At 31.5% G+C, this 21,141-nt stretch overlaps 1 non-coding gene across 1 annotated transcript; it reads left to right on the plus strand.

The window, feature by feature from the left end:
* Positions 1–5,549: 5,549 nt before the first annotated feature.
* Positions 5,550–5,621, plus strand: Trnae-uuc. Its single transcript has one exon. It is a non-coding gene; the product is annotated as a tRNA-Glu (tRNA).
* Positions 5,622–21,141: the final 15,520 nt, after the last annotated feature.

Below are 21,141 nucleotides of genomic sequence, written 5' to 3' on the forward strand. Positions count from 1 at the left end.
TCGTAACACATGCCCCATACATATCTATAGTGTGCGGGGCAAGGGTGAATCAAGGTCACGGGCCACCCCAGCCAGACAGAGGGCCCGAGTCTATATGTCCGTTTCGCTAAGGGGTATTTAGAATCGATTCCAGTCTGAGTTAAAGTGTTCCGTTAAACTTTATCCGCATCTATGAGTACGACGCTCATAATGCAACTGTCTGTTTAATTTGCAGTAACAAGCTTTAGATGATAATTAAGTTGAATGTAGTTAATTTTCTAAATAAATTGATTGAAGGTAAAAGAGAAAACATAAGAGTACAAATCGATCGTTTGTACTAATTCTCAGTTCATTTTATTAAACGATTTGGATGTTATTAAAAATATATCTAAATAATAACATTAACCTTATCATTTTTTATATTATAATCAGTTTTAACACTTTTAATTGTGCTCTATCGTACTTCATACTATGATACTAATGTTATAAATGCGAAAGTTTAGATGGATTGAGTTTGTAGCGTAAACTGCTGAACGGATTTCAATGAAATTTGGTATAGATATAGAGGATAGTCTGGAAGAACACATAGGTTACTCACTTTGTTTTTTTTTTATTCCAAGCGGACAGAGTTACGGGCGCAATCTAGTATAATATAAGATTTACTCTATGATCGCAATTAAGATATTCACATTTGATAATGCAGAGATTTTAAGACATTTGATAAGATAACAGTAGTACATAATCTAAGAGTACTTTCACATCTTTCGTTATAAAATTACTAGCTTTCACCCGCGACTCCGTTACTGGATTTAAAAAAAACAAAAGTGAGTAGCCTATGTGTCCTTCCAAACTATCCTACATCCTTACCAAATTTCATAGTAATCCATCCATCTAAACTTTCGCATTTATAATATTATAGTATGAAGTACGATAATCAACCATACTGTAGTTCTGTCGTTAATGTTAATAAAATTTATTAATTCTGTAACCTGGCGATGGAACATCTTTTATTTCAATGAAACACCTTTTGTAATCGTATTGTGTAACCTTGCGTCTTGCTCACCTTGCTATAAAGAAAATCTTATAACACTGAGATTTGTACATACATAAGTACGAGTACATAGTGAGTCACATTGAAGTGTAGATTATATGCTCCAGTCATCTTTCATTTGTATTCCTTAAACGAGAATACCCAATGATTCAGGCAAAATACTTATTAAAACGTGCACATAGTAACCCACTTGTTACTTTGTATCCAATTGATATATCGACTGAATCACAGTGCCGTGAAATATTAAAGACTAGCTTTCGCCCGCGACTAAGTCCACGCGGAAATAAAAAAAGAAAAGTGCATAGACTATGTGTTATTCCAGATTATTCTCTACATCTATACCAAATTTTGTCGAAAACCGTTTAGCGGATAAGGCTACAAACTCCAACAAACATCCATCAATCCATCCATCCATCTATCCATCTTTATAATATTAGTATACGAGTTGTTGCCCGCGACTTCGTCCGCGTGGTATTAGAAAACATACAAACTACATGAATTACAAAAAGCTACGAATCCCGCGGGAACCGGACATTTCTCCCGGAAGCTTATCCCATATGGACTCTAGACTTTGTTTTATATCTGTGCCAAATTTCAATAAGATATGTTGAACCGTTGCAGAATGATCGAGTAAACATTAGAAAACTAAATTAATAATTTACACAGGAACCGTAACTATTCCCGGGATAAAAAGTAGCCTATGAGTTCTTCCAGACTAATCTCTAAACCTGTGCCAAATTTCATGGAGATCCGTTCAACCGTTTAGGCTACAAACGCTAACAAACATCCATCCATCCATATATCCATCCATCCATCTAAACTTTCCCATTTATAATATTAAGTATATTAGTAAGATTAGTAAGATGTAGATGTAAGAGGAGGCGTAGTTCCAAGTTCAACGTTTAGTTCACGTGTGAAGACTGGGAGATGTAGACTGTAAATCTAAATCGTGTACTCAAATTTCACTAAAGGTTTTACTGTTTTATTCCTTTTGAATATGAAGAAATATAATAATTTTATCAGTTTAACATTTACAGAAACTGTATCAACAATTTACATGACTGTTTTGTGTGTAGCTGGACAATTTCAGCTACTTGTATTTACTTTGCAAATATTGTCACATTCCTCATTCCTTCTTATCTGTGACAAAGAGAGAAATACAAGTGTGTTTTATGTATGCTCTTACGACGATCTATTAAAAAGGTAGCCTAAGTGTTCTTCCAGACTTTTCTCTACATCTATGCCAAATTTCATCGAGATCCGTTCAGCAATTAAGACTACAAATTGTAACAAACATTCAAATTTAAATATTTATTTACAATACTAATCAATAAACACAGTAAGGATTGTTTAACCGATAAATACTTTGATCCTAGTCGATGTCAACGCATTGTTACAGGTTGCTTGCTGAATACTAAATAATAAATATAATTGTTCACGTCATCGTTATTATGTTGCAAACACACACAATGTGATCATTTGTTATTGGAATATTAAAATGGTACACAAGTTTTTATTAGGTAACTAGCGGTGTAAGTGCCGCAGATCTTAAGCAATTACTAATATTATAAATGCGAAAGTTTAGATGGATGGATGTTTGTTAAAGTTTGTAGCCTAAACGGCTGAACGGATTTCGATAAAATTTAGCATAGATGTAGAGGATAGTCTGGAAGGACACATAGGCTACTCACATTTGTTTTTTTAGCTCCGCGCGGACGGAGTCGCGAACGAAAGCTAGTGCAAAATAAATATGAGAAGGAACTAAGGGACTCCATCAGCATTTATATCTGAGTGTGGTAGGATATAGGTAACAATTTGAATAACTGTAAAACTTTTATATCGAGTGTGCTGATAACCTCAAAACAGTAAGATATAATTAGTTTTTCGTTAAAATAATTTAAGATAACATTTGTATAAGAGTAAAAATTTAAGTTGATATTCAAGGAATCTTAATTATTTACCTGTTTTAAGCTTTAAGCCTTGAAGCCTTTAGAACATTTTCAATGAAATTGCCGTGGACCGGTTAGCCAAGAAAACTGGGACTGTAAGTTCACTTCGTATTAAAATATTTTATGAGCACATTAACTTTATATGTATTTTTACAGGTATTTTATTAAGTACTTACAGTAAATCTATACTGATGTTATAAAGAGAAAAGATTTGTATTTTTTTATATATTAAAACTACTATGTCGATTTTAATTCTCTCATCATCAGAAAGCTACGCTATCACTAAATAATATAGGCTATATTTTTCATACTTTTTTTATTTCACGCGGGTAAAAGCAACAGCTAGTTATTCATAATTTTATTGAAATAATACTTTAATTGTTTTCGCAACGTCCTTAAATCGTAGAAAATATTTTGTAAAAGTAAAATAAAACTTTCATGGTATTCCTTTATTATTAGAATCGATGAGAAAATCGAAGTTATGTTCGTAATGCGACTATTTCCCATGTCGAAGATTTTATACAAAACATATGTTACCATCCTTCTCTATCCCATTAAAACAATAGAGATAATATGTTGTCGTATACATGTCTCGTCAGTGAAAACCCACAAGTATAGTACACTATAGTACAAGTACAGTAAATGTTTAACATTCATTAAGGTTGACCTTACCGTACAGAATACGTGTACACCATAAACATAACGAAGATTGTTAATATAAATTTGAACTCTATGTTATTGCATATAGGTTCAAAATTACATGAACGACTGTTATTCTAAAATTCAAAACTTACAAGTGGCCTTTAAAAGAAGGATCTTCCTTAAACATGATGTGCAACTTTAATACATAAATATTTTCATTACCCATTTATGTGTATTTTTTAAACAAATGCCGTTAAAACCAGTATTGTCCAGTTGACTTTAAGTAGAAGACATTAAAGTCTATTTTCGCGCGTTATTTATTATTTCAAAGATATAGTTAGTTAAATATTTATAAGCAAAAGCTTCTTTAAATGCGGGCTTTTGAAGTTCTTGTAAATCACTGTTTGTATCCAGTTATCTATAATGTAATAAAACCCATTAAATCCATATTTCTCTAATGAAACATTCTCTACCGAACTTTGAAGTAACAATTCTTTACCGTTTAGCAACCAGAATAAGGCAACGCGCAACACAAACGCGGGAAACGAATAAAAACATAATAAGAATTAAAATCCAATTCGGTCACTACCGTTACATAATCCCGATACTGTGTAACAGTAGTTTATACGTAACTATATCTTAACGTACGTTTCCATTGATGCAAAACGGAGTTGATACATATAACAAAACATTGAGGTAAATCATACTAATATTATAAATGCGAAAGTTTAGATGGATGGTTGTTTGATAGAGTTTGTAGCCTAAACGGCTGAACGGATTTCGATGAAATTTGGTATAGATGTAGAGAATAGTCTGGAAGAACACATAGGCACGCTCGGACGGAGTCGCAGGCGACAGCTAGTTACTAATAAACAGTTGATCTAAAGTGTATGCCGCGTGAAAACTTGTGTGCGCGATTGTACTTGACCTGTGAGGAATCGTAAACAAAGCTCTACCAGTGCAGAAATAATCAACTAATGGGATAAAAGAAAAACGCATAATCTTACTAACATTATAAATGCGAAACTTTAGATTGAAGAATGGATGTTTGTTAGAGTTTATAGCCTAATCTTCTGAACGGATTTCGATGAAATGTAGTTCTATTATAAATTCTCTAGTTACGAGTATACATAGTGGTTTTAAAAGCTTATTTTAAAACCGGAACCATATCTAGCTTTTGTAGGTCATACAATTTTAAGCACGAACGATTCAGACGTCTATTTCTCCTCTCTATATTTATTATGTTCTGAAACGCACAACAATGAATCAAGTATGCCGGTAATCGGAAGCATTTCGTTACATCTCTTTTTAATTCCCGACATAATGTTAGTAGTTAGCAGTTAGCACGCAACATGTTACATCCTAGTTAACATGAAATATTTTGTTAACAGAATTATGTTTAGGCCGCTTTTACGTTTCTTTTTCGTTATTTATATCTTCTGAAAAGATGTCCCCTGTCATGGACAAGAATCACCTTTACCACTAAGAAACTAAGAGTTGTAGCGGAAAGGGGGTCTAAAAACCTAAGATTTTAAAATTGATTGAAATCATGATTTTCGAGAGAGTAGGAGTAAGTCTCTGCTATTTCTGATTCCAGCAATATTACTGGTGGTAGCAATGCCAAGCGCCGCAATAAAATTATTATTATTATTATTACCGGCTACTACTGCCATCTACATTAGAATTTAAAAAACATTTGGAGCGTTTAACAGTGTCTGGCTGTGTGATTATATGTTGTATTAATATTTTAATAGATGTCGCTTCATGTAAAATGGTATGCCATCTATCGTTTGATTTGATAATTAAGTGACAAGTAGGTCGACGTGTTTTTGCAAAAAAAAAAATTAGCACTGTATCAAAGTTTTTATCAATTGACTGAAAGATATTAAACTTTGCTTGTAACACTCTAATTTTGACGACATACTGTATCCCGTATGGTCTAGTGGCTAGGATACCTGGCTTTCACCCAGGAGGCTCGGGTTCGATTCCCGGTACGGGAAAACTTTTTTGATTTTTTTGTCTGTTTAGATATTCTGCACTTTTCGGTACAATTTTATTTAAGACACACTCTTCCTACATATGTTGTCTTTCATATAATCCATCCATATTTTGCTTTTATTCTATCTTTGTTGGCAATAATCTCATTACCAAGAAACGTGTAAGGTAATTGGTATGCTTGTGCAGTCCCTATTATTATGGGAACTTTAGTGACAAGTGTGGGACTGTGATGTTCAACGCCGATCGCATTCCGCACTTCTACTGTTCACAATAAACATGTCTTCTAATAATTACTGTACAAGTGCAGACTGATAAAACCCTAAACTTAGGGTAACTACACACTGCGAACCAATTTATTAAACCGTATTACATTTTTTTACTTTAATGTTCATTATGTCCTTACGTGATTATCTATAAAAATCATGATATTATGTGTTGCCTTCCGGTAAAAAAATATTAATTTATAAATGTGTTAATTAACTTTTTAAATTAACACACATTATTTTTTATCAAAGAAAAAAAAATCATTTAAAAACATGCTACTTATTACAAAGATTTATTTAACGTTAATTATTTTAAAAGTTCTTGTGTACCTACAACTTGTTTCTTGAATTATTCTTCACTGGACATATGTACGCAATTGGTTCTGGAGAAACCATTGTGTTCGCAAAGACAGAGTTACTTGTACGAAGAAGTCGGTGTTAATTCAATGTGAAATTTATAACGTTAACTTATAGTTTTTTAAAACTGTATAAGTCAAATTAGAGATTAATTTATCAACAATCGAATCAATAATTATTTTTCTACTATGTTGTTTTGGCTACTCAACAATAGATGGCTCTGTAAACATTTCTTTCTTGATTTTTCGATTTGATTGTTCTCTTTAATTAAAAATGTACGTCTAATAACATAAATTAAGAAAGTGACAATAAAAAAATCAATTACGAAGAAAGAATTTATCAAAGAAAGCACGATTTGTAAATAAAAAAAGAAAACGCTCATATATTTGAAAATTGACAGCACGATCTCCGACCTCTACAGAGTTTTACGATTCATAAATAAATGTGTACGGTAAAATTGAATGATTTCGTGTAAATCCGTCAATTTGTGTCTTGATTTACGAGTTTTTGTGTCATAATATTTACATTGAACCCGAGGTTTGCGAACACGATGCTTTTGCGACCAATGTTTGTGCTCGGTGCGAAAATAGACATTTTCTCGTATATCGTAAATTATATTAGCGACGCTAACTAGTTCATTTGTGTAACTAGGGCACGTTTACAGAATAAACGTACTGTCATATTTTAGCGCGACAAAATGATTTTTTTGAATCTTTAAAATTCAATACTAATGTCTAACATGTTTGAGATAACGCAATGCTTACGTATTTCATTATTAATTTCCTTTGACATTGCTATTTATTTTAAACGCTTGCTTGATTGAAAAAAAAAATTGTTTACGGATGTAATTTTTTTTTTACTTATATGACTAAAACTACACACTTATACAAACAAAATAATAATGAGGAAGTGAATTAAGTGAACCTAGTTCAATTCGTTAATAGCTAGTAAATAATAACAAATTTAAAAATCTAAACACCGTTCGTAGACCATCAACCGAACTGTGGTAATTTTAAAAATAAATAAAAAAAATTGTATTACGTTTTTATAACGCTAAATGTTGCTCGCGACTTTGACGCGTGAAATTTAAAAAATAATAAAAAATATAGCCTATGTTACTCACAGATAAATCACCTTTGTAATGGTGAAAAAAAAAATGACACCAGTTCAGTAGATACAAAAATTCAAATCTTTCCTCTTTATAATATTAGTATAACAAGATTGTATCAACGTTTTACAGACAAAAGGTCAGGCGCATCTGTCAGTTGCATTGATGTTTTCAAACAGTTTTATAGGTTATCTGTAAGATTTTCCGAGTTGTCGCAAGGCTGCATATCATTGGTGCGCAGTCGCGTAGGTATTTCAGTACGAGCACTGAGCGATAACGAATGGCCTTTGAAATAACTGTTTTAAATACGAAATGCTCGCGTCATTAGAACTTACTAATTAACTATATAATGTGACAGAACCTTGTCGCTAAATAGTCTTTAAATTATGAACTCTGTATTGAGTTTTTGATTAAATTATGAGCTGCAAATATCATAGTAAATATCAAAGTATGATCGAAGAGCAAATTAGTCTCAAGTCATAAACTATTCAAATAGGTATATGGAAACTGATAAGTTAATTTATCTTTCTATTGAAAAAATAGTTTTCAAAATTATAGTTATGGTTTCTTCCCAATTTGCGATCAAAGTGAATTTAAAAGCGGAACACAACATCTGATTATTATTTGATAAAATGTCATTCAAACGAGAGTGTCTTAACAGGTGGCTTTAATGTTTTAAAAGGAGATATCAACATTGCGCAGTCAAGTGTGCGGACGAAAGTAAAATGAAAGCTGTATTGTGGACCACATTTGGCGAGGTAACGTTGTGCAAAAATGCGGACGCACCTAACAACCGTTCGGTTGCCCAAATTTTAATCCTTTCACACGCTGTTTGTGTCTTTGTGTGTTTTTATAACTGTAGGTATCTATTGCTTGTACACTCGCATAAAATACTAGCCGTTGCACGCAACTTCGTCGGCGTGAAATTAAAAAAAATTGCTTATGTTACTAACAGTTAAATTACCTTTCTAATTGTGAAAGAATTTTTAAAATTTGCCCAGTAGTTTTTACGTGATTCAAATACTTATAAAAATACAAATCTTTCATCTTTATAATATTAGTAAAGTTAATATATTATAATAAAATGTATTTTCATGCCTTTTATTTTTATTAAAAAACAGAGACAAATATAAGTAGAGTTTCGCAGTTTTATACAAACGAGTTCTAAAATGTGCTAATAGCTAAAAATTAGCGAGGACATTCCGTAACCTACTACCGTAAGATGTAAGGTTTTCCATTTTGCAAGATTTTAGTAGAGTCACATTTCGCCATTAACTTTTTAATTTGACATTCATCACAGTTTCCTGTCGAATTCATATTTATATTTATATTTCATATTAAAACATATTGTTAACGTTGTTTTGTCAAAGGGATAAGTTGCTTATCTGAGTTTTAATTTTAGCACCATGAGTCAATAACTTTCCCTTATAACTTAACTGTTTTCCTTGTACATATTTTAAAAAGTATTTTCGTTGTTCCTACAGTAAATTGTACGATTATGTCACGGTCTTGAGGTTTTTCCATACGTATTATGTTGAAAGGTTAATACTTTGTTTCCGTCTCAAGAGCTTTAACTTAGTGTGGGTTTCTATAGCTATTGATTATGTAGTTATAAATAAAAAAAATCATCTATTTTATTCTCTTTGGATAAATAGGGATACCTATGTTTCCGTAGTATTTGTAATAGGTATTTTTTCAAGTTACACTGAAGTTGGATTTTTATCACTTTGAAACTGAGTCATGGTAGTTGAAGTCTCTATGACGTCATCATTTTAAAATTTGATCACAATATTTCTAGGTTGAGTAATTTTAGTAAAGGGGTTTCCCATAACGAAAGATTGGGTCTCGATGGGCCTCTATAAATCAATGGCTTCTAAGCGTAGAGTCATCAACAAAAAAATCGATTTGTCAGTAATTTATAAGTAATTCCAATTTGCATTTCAACAGATTATACAAGTATATTTGAAATCCTTTAGTACAGGTAAAGATATCGTTTTGTTTATTCGTTCTGGATATTCCAATAATATTTATCAGTTTAAACGTTGCATTGTATTGGGAACAAGTTTATTTACTTATCAGACTTCGAAGTTGTATTTTGAAAGCTATTTATAATTAACTTTTGAACTGTTTAAAGATTATAAATGTTATTTATTACTTACAAATATTATAAACATTTGTAGATATTAAGACGAAAGATTTTCGAGTATTGAACTCACTTTGAGTGTCATTGTTCTTTAGGTCATCTTGTATCCCCACCAATTACAATCGGAAAACAGACAGATGCAAAAAAGGCCCTTGAATGTGGATATGTTTAACATGAAGTTAGATAACAGTTGCAGACACGATGTGGGCCTTCGTTCGTCGCTCACACCTTGGCGTATTTATTTTTTAACGGCCGCGAATATACATGGCTCGGTTATAAGCATTCAGCCAGTCACCGTTCAGACAGCGCACGAACGACTATCGCGGAAAGCGCACGCGTATTTTATTCGCGCCTTTAATTTAAAAACGTTATCAAAAAGTTATTAATCCACACGTTTTTTTTATAGTTTTTCGTAAATATGCCTAAAAAGAAATAGTTGTTTCTTTCGCAAGCTGTTTTCGGATATTATTTTGTGAAATCGTGCTGTTGACTTTGCGCGCTGCAATCCTGTTTTCGTCCGCGGTAAACATCTGTGATATTTTGTTGTGAAAATTTAGTGCTTACTTTTATATACTTAATTTCGTTTCGTGAAAGAATTTTTCGCGGAACGTAGTGATAAAAAAAGTCTTTATGATAGGTCCATATATGAAGGTGAGTGATACAGAATATTATACTTAAGTTACTATTAATTAACTTAAACAATTACTTAAAATTATAAGTATGGTTACATACTACAATGTTACAGTACTTACCACTTCATGTAAACTTTCTTTTACTCTTTGGTACACATACAATCTTCCGTGTTTTATACTAAACTGTAAAATAAGACAAAATCAGGTGATACTTCTTTGATTTGAAAATTGCAACGCGTGGCACAGCGCTTGCGCTCTTACCAAGATAAGCTGTATTAATACACATTTCCTAATCTCCATATTGTTGTTTTTTTTGACGGTATTCAGGTAATATGCACACGCCTCCCTAAAATGTGAGTACCGGTTGTAGTTTAGGATGACACTCTAAAACTGTGACGTCAATCAAAGTCAAGTAAAGTAAAATAAAAACATTACCGTTTACAAAACACGGTACTAATAAAATAATATACGTTTTTCCTGCAAGATAACAGTAATAAAGTTAATTGTACTTACTCATATAACAATGCGTTTGTTATTTCGTTAAAAATTAAACTTAATTTAGACAAGTTCTTAAATGCCAGACTTGATATATTCAATCGAAATTTATATAAAAGCATTTATATAAAAATTCCTATATTTAATTTTTTACATACGATGACCTGTTGACCTTGAGACCTTGAAGTTAAAATGTCATTATACAGATAATATTGATATGTGACGTTGAATTCATATCTTAAAAGATTATGTTGTCTCCAACCGACTTTGAAATGAAATCGATATGGTTGTCGATTGTTTTTTGTATCGATTATTATTTATTTGCTAAAGATTTTTACTAATTTGATTTCTTTAGACTTGATACTTCACATTTGTTTTCAATATTGGTTTAGAAAACTACCAAAGAAGCATATTTATCTTCTAAAATAGCGTTTGAAGTTTTTTTTATAATTTGCTCGATGACATCTTAATTCTATGATTTTCATTATTGCTAGCGCATTATTAATGTTAATGACAGCCATTCAGTCGTCTGACTTTGATGTCCCTATTTACACAAAACATTCAATGTTGAATCACTCTAATTATAACCTAGTAATTTATTGAATCGATTTCATTTTTAGTAGTTTAAAGTTATAATTATAGACTTCATTATAATAATCTTTAAAGACCTAAAATACAGTAATAACCTGATCTTTTAGTAAGTAAAAAGGCATAAATAGATGTACTTTTCACAATGATTATTGTTTTCAAAAGAATACTAAAAATAGTATTTAAGTTATTTATAAATATTTTCCCGAATTTATCTCGTGGCGTGTAATTAGGCCAAGTACCATCGCGACGTCTATTTTTGTCACCATTCAGAACACTGCGAATTACAATCGTTTTAACAGATTTCAGTATTGTACCAAAAGAACATAAATCTGAGGGACACTTGCACTTGAAAGTAGTTAACAAGTTTAACAATGGTGGGGCCCGCTTTAACATCTTCGCACGAATGGGCCGGCCCGCCCCCAGTAATACCACAGCACAGTAAAGAGGCGTGAAGCAATTCCGCGTTTTCCAATTCGCTTTTCATCTCGATGGATTCAGGTGTCCGATTGCTCGTTTGCTACCTTACATTATAAAAAAAAAGCTAATTGACAAGATAGACTATTAAATATATCACAGAGCATTGACTTAGCTATGAAATTATACTTGATCTCGTATCTTTGACTAAAATAAAATTTATCCGTAACTACTACAAGGCTCAGAGTACAAAATATTGAAGCTACATGACCGTATAAATAAAGTTTGTACATCATAATAATTAATGTGTTGTACCTGAATTAAAAATGGCGTCTTTATTGAGGACGTAAATGGCCACAATTATCGTCCCCTTGCAATGACTTTTAGAATAGGTTATAAAAACTGCCAAATTGAATTACAGTTTTTTTTTTATATTATTTGAAAGATATTATTTATTATTGTATGTTAACGTTTGCATACGATAATATGACAAAGAGGTCTTTATTATGTTATAACTCTTCTACATTGTTGATTTTCTTTACATTTTTATACAAAGCACGTACTGAACAAATTTAAATTATTTTTTTTTCAATATAGCCATATTTAATGCCAATTTACACTATCGTGCGTACTTGTAAATACAGATACCATAGTCTTGACTAATAAGCTTACCCTTGTCTAGTAAAATGACCACTAAAATCTTTTCAAATGACAAACTACACTTAAAGTATTAAATAATAATTTTTTGTAACAAACAGAAAACATGTTATTAAACATGTATTTCGTCAGTGAAAACTTACGGCAACATTGTGCTTACAGTAAAATATAAACATTGAGTCTTTTTTATAAGTACACGAAACACATAAGTGTCAACTCTCTGAGTCAAAGGTGCTTTTTTTTATTATACAACATTTCTAACTAATATTAACTACATTGTTAACGTAATAGTTAGAGTAGTGACACAATTCATCCTTATTTACAAAAATATTGATTTTTTCAGTTGTAATTACGTTTCAGTCGGATTTAAAATTTGTAGTCTTTATGTCAACAAATTTCTCGGAAATAAAAGATGATTAGATGCGCCTGGTTATGACAAGGTCCAATAGCATTCAGAACAAATGAAGGTTACCCAAATTGTATATTTTTGTTTCCACCTTGAATATTGTTTAACAAAAACACCATACTTATAGTTATTGGACATTTACAGTTGTAACTAAGATAAGGTAGTAAAGACTAAAAAGAAATTACAGTGTTGCCATTCTATGTCAACCTTCTTAATAAAAGATAGTGGGTACCATATTATAAAAATAATCTGAATTCTTGTCAACAACGAATTACTTAGATCTTATGAATAAACTAATGGACGCTAACTTTTAAAGTTTAATTTAATTCTAATAGTTAACAGCTGAATGACAAAGACAAGGTTGTCTATCGCTATGCTATTGTTTTTTATAGAGTTTGTCCAAACGATAGCGCCATGAAAAACATTAATTAGTGTTGTACTGCTATCGTTGACGCAACACCGCGTCATGATCACGTTCCACTTAAATGATGACAGTTTAAAAAAATACACGATTCTATTTTTAAAATTTTACCGGCTGACATCTGTTCCTTTTTTAAAGTTTTGCGTTATTTTGTTTTTTAATTCCAAAATCAACCAATAAAACTGACTGTTTAATCTTTCAAAATTAACGGAAATGGTGTTGAAGAACACCCAATATTTTAGGTGAAACTGTACAGAAAATTATTTATTAATGTGACAACAAAAATAATTACCAAAACTATGAATTTAAATACTGGTAACGCAACTACCAGAAAAAAAGTAACATGACCTGAATGCTTGTAACAGACATATGACAATGGCAGATTAGAATTTCCGTTCGCTAAATTTATGTAATAGAATGAATTGTTTGCAGACGAAACCGAAATGATATGAAAAAAATGATAATTAGTGTGACGCCCACTGTTAGAACACGTCACGATAGCAACTCTACAAATTATGGTGACATACAATGCGCCAGCGTTCCTATAAACGGGTTTCCCGAAAATAAATTTCTAGTATTCAACCAAGTTTATATAAAACAGTAACTAACAAAAGATACGATTAAATAAAACATAATAGGGGGAAACAACAAACTTTGCTATACAGTTTTCAAGACGAATTTGAGTCAATTTTTTTTATTGCATTTAGTAAGATGGGCGGTTAGCAACACCCAGGTAGAAGCTCATTATATCATCGCATGCCTGTAATCTGATCGCCACTTAATCTTTGCGGGATTGAATTTAAATATGCAATGTTTTAACAAGTTAATTTATCAAAGAAATATGAGAAATGTGAATTTGGATTCAAATTATTACATTTAAAATAGATATTAGACATACTAGTTATATGAAATGCTCAAATTTTCTTAAAAGTTTTCTCGAAGTTATGCAAATAATAAGACAAGGTAACATTTTGCAACGTCAAAGAATGCAAATTAATATAAATTAAAACCTTTACGCTAACGTCCTTTATGGTAATTTAGTAATGATTTCCTTATTCCTTTTGTTCAACTTACTAACGTCTATGTTCCGCAGTAATGGTTAAGATTTTTAAATAACATCCTCGAATAATGCTTTCATGGCTATTTGCTTTGCGAACTAATTTCTAGTAAGGTGTTTCCGAATCGTTTATTAATCACGTGATGTTTTACCAAGATTTTTTCAGTACCCTCAACCGCTTTGATCCTGACGTAATAATCCCAAAGCATGTTTAAATTAATAAAGATATAAATAAGGTAGCAAATGCTGTTAAATACAAGGAAATCATATTTCATATTAATATTATAGAGACGAAAGTTTAGATGGATGGATGTTTGTTAGAGTTTGTAGACTGCTGAACGGATATCGGTGTCATTTGGAATAGATGTAAATACATAGGCTGATTACTTTTTTTTAATTCCACGCGCAGGGAGTCGCCGGCGGAAGCCAGTAGTTTTATAAATATTAAAATAATGGTACATTAATGTGTAATCATCATAATAGTTGAATACAACGAATGTCGCATAGCAACGACTTTTCATTTATATTTTTAAATGTGACTGTTGTTGAAATTAATGATTGTTGGCTAAACGTGTCAGTTATGGCAATTGCTCACGGGAGGTATTCTACGACAGGCTTGTATGCATATGATCACATCAATGATGATAAATGACACTTTATCTATACAGTACTTTATTTTTATTGCATCCGGATGAGTCGCTAACGAATATGTTAATTGTTATGAATTTTGAATTGTTAAGTACCAAGTACTTTTATTCGCAAATTTATTAAAAGTACGTGTACAAGTTACATATTCAGACTAATTGTACGTTAAGAAGTAACAGATTTCATACTAAATACGAATAAGGATTCCAATAAATAAATTTTAAAGGAATGTGACGCCTTGAATATGGGTTACTGTTTCTTACGTCAATTGTTTTAACTGTTTCGTTTCATGTGACAAATGAAACGCGGTACTTTCCCGTATTTTGAATTTACAGAATAACAGAGCTAGTACTCATGTGAGTATATTGATGTCAGACAACCGATCTATTTGTCTCCTGATTTCATGTTTATATTTTATTACTTTGGACATTTTTGTCATTGCATGTACAGTCATATACAGCATCAGATATCCTTGCATAATACTGAAATGTTTTTATTTGTGGCGCAGGTGATTGTACTCATAGTCCAGGTATCTTTTAGTAACACTGAAATGATTTTAATTTATGCATGCGACTGTACTTGATTCTCAATGACAATACCTCTAATATACTTGCATACAAACGTTGTTCCGTTAATAATTATGGAACACGTTCCTGTTCACGCTTCAAACAAATTGTTCAATTAATCGATGATACGCTGTTGGCATCGTTAGCTCGACGAAACCGCGAACAATAAAATTTCCTGTATATATTGTCCTTATACAAGGCCCTATCGTGCCTTACAACTTCAACACACGCTAAATATATTCCTCTTCACAAGTTGCCTTCGACGCAAAATATACAAATAAATTCGCATAATGACTAATAAGTCTTCTAAATTAGGTTACTGACGTCGCTGATTTAATGGGCTTTATGCTAAAGATTTAGTGATTACATTTCAATATGTAACCCGCCATATTTCCTTTTTAAGCATCAATAAACAGATAACTGATGCCGCATCGATTGGCGTGTAGCTAGTGATGTCACTTTAATGCTAAGTTTTAAATATTAATACTTTGGTACCGTCAAAAGTATTGTTAAAAAATCAGAAAACTGCTCGTGTAGAGTATAAAGTTACAAAAAGAAAATAACGTGACATTTATCGTGGCATCGTATCGTTGTTGTTTTTATTCCTTTTGGCGCACGAAGTCGCCGAGTTACTTGTAACAGATAAAAAAAAGCAACCCAATTTACGTACCGCAAAATGTTTTGACACGTGAATGGAGCTATGTCACCGAAGGTGCGGTGAACGAACGCAGGGGCAACGATCCGATTTACTTATAAACTAAATTACTTTATACCGCGGAAATAATCCGAATCTTCGAATAAGGACACGAGGAAGATGTCTAGAACGAGACGTTCTGAATTACTTCGCAACGATATTTATTTGCCTTTGACGTCAATTGTTTTAACAAAAGATAAACGTTTTCTATGTAAGCTACGATTTCAAGATGTATTTGCTAAAGTATTAAATTTATTGTTTTTTTTTATAATATGCCAACTGTAAATAATATAAGATAATAACTTGTGTATATTATAGAAGTGACGTCAACATTAACTATACATAAATTAATAAATACTAGATTAAACTAAGTATAGTCAAAGCTAGTCAGACTGCACGAAGACACAATGCAACTAAACATACATACTAAGTTATACCGTTTGAATTATGCCTATACAAATATTAAATCATGCAATTTTTACACAAAAAAAAAAGAAAAAAATAACATGATACAAAAATTGCTGATCCCAATATTTGACATTGAACATTGATCTGAATTTAATGTTTTATTTAGCTTGCAAAAATCAGACACGTGTAAAATTGACACACTAAAGTCACCGCCTTTTGACTTAAATTACGCTTCGACGTTGATTTTCGATTGTTTGCCCGACTGATACAAGGGTGATGTTTTTCACGATTAAGATGTTATAATATTACTATCTTTCGACCGCGATTTTGTCCGTGTAGAATTTAATAAAACCAAAGTAAATAGCCTATGAGTTATTTCAGAGTATTCTGAATGAATTCATTCATCGAAACTTTCGCATTTATGATAGTAAGATACATATGTTTATAAATTGATTTGTATGTATTTCTTGCAACTATTCCATGAATTTCCACAAAAGTAATTGATAAATGATTTCCAAACAAGGCATAAATAATAAAACAGTATTAATTATGTAGTTTCTTTCTATTATTTTAAAATTTAAATTACTATTACTTTGTAATTTCAAAACAATTACGTAAGACCATATTATGATATGATACCTACAGACACGTTCTAACAGAGAACGCACGAAGTTAGCGCTTAGATTCTACAGATATCTTAAGATATAATTATCTATTGATAATTACATCCTCATATCAGCTAAACGCCAGTATTGTTGTTAGAATAACTACGCTTCTTTTATTTGTAATTATCTTATCGCCCCGATTGCATCTATCATGTAGTTAAGTTAGATATATGTGTCTTATTTCATGTAATTTAAGAATTATCATGATGGTGACAAACGAAAAAAGAGTTTTAAATGTAGAAACCATAGATTTAATGTTATTTTAAGGTAGTTTTAGTGTGAAAGGTGTATAGTTTGGTTTAAATTAAAAGTTTTGAGGTTATCTTCTGCTTTTTAAATGACAAGTTCTGAATCTTTTAACTTTTCAATTTAGTGGTACGTATGTTTTTTACATTTTTTGTTTCCTCGACTAACTATTGTCCATTTTTATTAGAACTTTAATACAATATACAAAATATTAACAATGATACCCAGGATTTTAATTGCTTCTTTGGAATGTACACTTATACCACCTATATAAAAATAAGTATGGATTTTAAAATGCAATGAAAATTAACTTAACAATATTTTTATTCCCATTATAAATTAATATTACATCAAATACATTTACTAGTGGAGTTGGAATTCACTTGTTGGCCTCGTATTTTCTTGTTTACTGCAGCGAAATGTGTACAAATAATGCATTTATTACGAATACCGACTGGCGCCAACTCCAGTTAGATAATAATGCGATCAATTATTTTTATACGCATTTATTCGCTCGATAGAATGATTGATTTGCCTTTCAAACATACCTTCAAGTGGTATGTAATCGTTTCAGTGAAATACAGGTTCATAAAAAGATTACTTGTAGGTTTTTACTGCGACAATATTACTATAAAACGTACTGTTAGCTCTGTTTTACAAAGAGCATTCATAGAGTAAAAATTCTAGGTAAATTTATTGTTATTGTAATAAATCTAATTATTCAAAATCTAAATAAAATCGTTTATCGTGAAGACTTATAAAATGTCATAAACTATAACTTTGTCTAAGTTAACCTGCAATTCTATAGAATACCACATAACTAAGACGATGCATGTCTAAAAAAAATCGTTATGCGAAAAGGAAGCAACCTTTTTTCATAACTTAAAATAATAGCTTGGCTAGATGCTGCCATATACTTACCGCTAACTATTCATAAGCACTTAATAGCTACAATACCATTGTGTACTTATCGTCAAGTTTCTGATGAATATCATCAAAGAATAATTTATTTTAATACGCAGTATATTCATCTTAGTGTCATTTGGCATATATTCCAGCAAATTATCCGAAACGGATTCATGCTGGAAATTTGATCATCATACTGAAAATAGTTTAATCTTCCACTTGGAAAATTCATTATAAATATTCCATTTAACAAAGGAATAAGCACAACGGTTTGTCATTGTCGTGTTTGCGAATGGAAAATTAAATTTCATTTGTCTTAGAACATTATCAACTTTAAGGGATAAGGACAAGAGGGTCGACACAGTATGTGCTACTCTTCTATACATCTCTATCAGCCGTCATAGTAGAGTTATATTAGAGACATAGTAGAGTCCTCGCGGCTGTAATCCTGCGTTGGTTTCTATTTCTGTTTCTATTTATAATTTCTCTTCTTACCTTGTATGCTAAATCATTAGCACAAACATCTTTCTGATGTATATCTTATCTTGAATTAAATTTTAATATAAATCGGAGCATTGACCCACATTGGGAGAGCGCGCACCACTTGGCAGAGTTGTACATCTAAAATAAATTATATTCAAGCCGTAGAATGTCGGGATGTCTCACTCCGTTTAAATTGTGTTCCGAACCGCTAAATATAACGTGTTAAATTTCCGTATAGTAACCACAATCTTAAAATAAAACTTCTGAAATAAGTATATTCTTCAAATGTAACAGTATACGAGTATATACCATGGATATATTTAAAAGTAGACAATGACCAAATGACAATAAAAAAATGCACATTTTTTTTTTAAATCTTGTGCATGGATAGTGTTTTTAAAACATGCATTAAGATCAAAATTTGATGCATTAAAATATTTACGTAGAATATGTCAGTGGAAATAATATAAAGAAAATATTATAATTTATTACATCGTTAGGCAGTTCAGACAAATTTGTTCCGCAAATTGACTCACAATATTCTTTATATAATACCGAGAAAATTTCGTTGAATTAGTCAGTCGATGAGATCAGAAACTTAAGGCTGGATTTACATAATGTGAACACGGAATTATTAACAGTGCTGTTACAAACAATATTGAATTAACACGGAAATTTAATAATACAGGCGCTCTATCTGATTTCAGCGACTAACCGTAGGATTCCACTGCCGTGACGCTTGTATTGATACATATTGTCCTCTCCGTTTTTCCAAGAGATAATGAAAGGTATAACAAATTTTCTAAAAATGTCTTACTGCAAAATAATTCTACGGCAAAACATAAATGACAAGAAACGATACAATTGAACGCAAATACTAGCAAAAGTCACTCGGTTATACATGTAAACACTCGTTTTACATGTTAATGTTCTACATTTTGATCAATTGGATTTAAAATAATTTGTAAAGAATTTATCAAACTTCTATCTGTTAGTAAAAGCGGTTTAAACCAACATGTATAAATGTAAACGTTATCTAAATGTATTGAGGTCATAATGCAATAAACATTCTGCATCTAAATTAAATTCTCTCCTTGCAATCCAGTCATTTGCAATGTTAACAAGTGAAACATAATATTAGAAATAAGGTAGAGTCCCAAAAATAAGGTTTAGAATAACGTATTCATAAATTGTTTCAGAAAAATGAAACTTTTATAGAATCTTTTATTTTTTCAATAGTCAAATCAAAGGCGAATTCTACTTAAATTATATATTATTACATAAAATAACATACTTGTTAAATTAATAAGTTTCACTTTCTAATAACTGTTATCCACGACATTAAAATTTAACGATTAAAAAGTACCATTTACTGATGATATGCTTGAAGGTATCTCGTATATAAACTTGAGTTAATAATCATATAATGCGTATTTGATTTCCTTCTCTCATTCAGACTGGACGCATCTTTATTAAAATTAAATTTAGGACACTTTCACAGTAAAATAAGTGCTTAAGTAAAGACTGTTTTTGTAATACAATGTATGTGTGAAACCTCATTTTAAACGTAACCGTTATTTTCATCTTTTCTGTTAGCTGAACAAATGGAAAGTCGTCGCTACTGTATACCTAGCTTTCATTTCGGTTTCCTGTGTCTGGTTTTTGAACGCCTTTCTCTTCAAATAATAGTCTTTTTTGTTATTATACGTCGGAGATTTCATTCCAGTCACTTGTATTGTTGCTAACACATGTAACACTTCCTGACATCTTATACATTACACGCTTTGTAAATAGACTAGACTGTGTTTTGTTACTGGTACTGTACCGTTGATATTGTAAAAAAGCAAACGCCCAGTTAGAAAGATAATGTTGTTATTACATAATTATGCAATTTGTTACAATGTGAATATATACTAACGTTTACTTTTTCTATTGTTTCAGTGTCTACATTTTTATCCCAAACATTATGATTTACAAATGGATATTATGATAAGAGTGAAGTGTTGTCAAGAAACTAAAAATCCAAAGTGACGAAGTGTGTGAGGTGTCTGTTTAGCTGCGTTCCGTTCCTTTGTAACATTAGTTAACCTCCAAAATGTCAGACAAAACGTCGTCGTCCGTTGGCCCGAGGAGTTTCGAGACGATCTCGGAAGAAGATGTCGAGTCGCCGTGGGAAAAGTTGCTGGGCGAGATGAAAACTGCCGTGCCTACTATCATTAAGACTAACGCGTCGAGTGCTACGATCTGCAAGGACGATGTGTCCGTGAATCCGCAGATCGATATTGAGACCAACAAGCTTACGCGATCGAAGAGTCTGAATCAGAGAAGAAACAGTAGCGGCCTGCTCAGCACCATCCCGCGACAG

The sequence above is a fragment of the Papilio polytes genome, unplaced genomic scaffold, assembly GCF_000836215.1.
Source record: "Papilio polytes unplaced genomic scaffold, Ppol_1.0 DF822067.1, whole genome shotgun sequence".
Taxonomy (NCBI): Eukaryota; Metazoa; Arthropoda; class Insecta; order Lepidoptera; family Papilionidae; genus Papilio; species Papilio polytes.